Below are 1,612 nucleotides of genomic sequence, written 5' to 3'. Positions count from 1 at the left end.
AAACTCAACATAGACTGGAGTTCTTAGATTACTGGGGTTTTCTTTTCTATGTAGGACGCATCATCACTGGGGACATACCCGTGGAGGGAATGAGATCATTGACTTGAGACTTATTTTTAGTAATGTAAATATTTACTCTCACAAATTTTCTTCTAAGCATTTTATTTGTTTGTTGAATGGAGTGTTATATGTATTTTAATAAGATCAGATTTAGTGATAGTGTTGAACAGGTCTGTTGTAGTTTTGTTGATTTTTTTTTGTCTGTTACTCTATTGTTTATCAAGCACAAAAAGTTAAAATCTCCAAGTGTAATTGTAATTTTGTCTACTTTTTTTTTTTTATTTCTGGGACAGGGTTAATGGTCTTTTTTTTTTAATTTATTCATTCTCTACATTAATTCACTATACACCATCACAACACACAAATGAATTTTCCATCCAAAATACACTGTGCATTGGCTCAATCAAGCACATCAACATACATGTTCTCAGCAAAGAATTTTCCAATTCTTATGAAATTAAATATTTTTTAATGTTCAAAATATACGTGTCCTGGGGGCAAATGGCAGAGCAGTTGTGAAACACAATGTTCTGTGAGGCAATCCCACAGAATGTGGATTCAGGGCCAGAGACCTCCCTGATACACCGGGTACATGCTTGGCCCTTAATTTAGTCTGTCTGAAGCTGGGGGTAAATCCTAGAGTCAGGATCCTTTTGGGGTGCGCTTTCTCTCTCTCTTGCTCATGAAAGAAATAAATTAACTTAAGGAAAAAAATACCTGCTCATTCTGCCTTACGAAGCATGGTCAAATACATTCTGAAGAGTGTAAGTTGACCTTAGAGGTGACTCAGTGGCCCTCCCCTCCTCTGCACTTCCAATCCCTGCTCCTGAGGACGGCATCTTGCTGCAATACCTGCCTCTCTCCACCTGAGGGCTCTCCCTAGAACCACAAATAGGCCAGAAATGCCTGGTGACTGTCATGTAGCCAATGTTAAAAGAGAATTGGAGAATTTATTGTGCCCCAAATAAGACAACTCAGAAAAATACTGCTCTGGCTCCAGAGTTCCCTAGTGGGAGAGAGCTACAATTGCCTACATCAGAAAGCTTGACAACACTCACTTTATCATCCTCACTATCTGCCATTCCTTATCCATGCTTTCTTAAATCTTCTCCCAAATAAACTACTTACACCCAAATTCTTGCTTGAAGATCTGTTGGGAACCCAACCTAATACTGTGACTAACTAAAATGTATTACATATAAAAAGAAGGATGAAAACCAAAATTAAATATTTTTTAAGGTTTTTGCTTCCCTGAGGTAATGCAGGGCTGGTAACCATCATCTTCTCACTGTCCATAGGTAGAGAAAATCCTCCTATACAATATATTTCTCAATTGGTTTAAGACAGCTAAAGTTTCTTTCTGTTGCTTATAGTTGCAAGTTCTTAATCCTTGTTTTCCGCTTCAGTTTGCCACCTGTGGCCAGCGGCCGCAGGGGGTGGGGGCGGGCACGCGCAGGCCCGGTGGCCACGCACATGCCCGGTGGCCACGCACAGGCCAGGGGACAACGCGCAGGCCTGGCGGCCACGCTCAGGCCCAGCAGGCACAGGCCCC

General features: G+C 41.3%; 1 gene segment (V, D, J or C); it reads right to left on the bottom strand.

Annotated features, from left to right (window-relative positions):
* LOC114007116 (T cell receptor alpha variable 8-4-like) overlaps positions 1-1,612 on the bottom strand; it is a 5,729-nt gene that overhangs the window by 408 nt on the left and 3,709 nt on the right.

The sequence above is a fragment of the Tupaia chinensis genome, unplaced genomic scaffold (assembly GCF_000334495.1).
Source record: "Tupaia chinensis unplaced genomic scaffold, TupChi_1.0 Scaffold000126_2, whole genome shotgun sequence".
In the NCBI taxonomy this organism is placed as follows: domain Eukaryota; kingdom Metazoa; phylum Chordata; class Mammalia; order Scandentia; family Tupaiidae; genus Tupaia; species Tupaia belangeri.
This window is presented reverse-complemented; position numbering and strand designations above follow the sequence as displayed.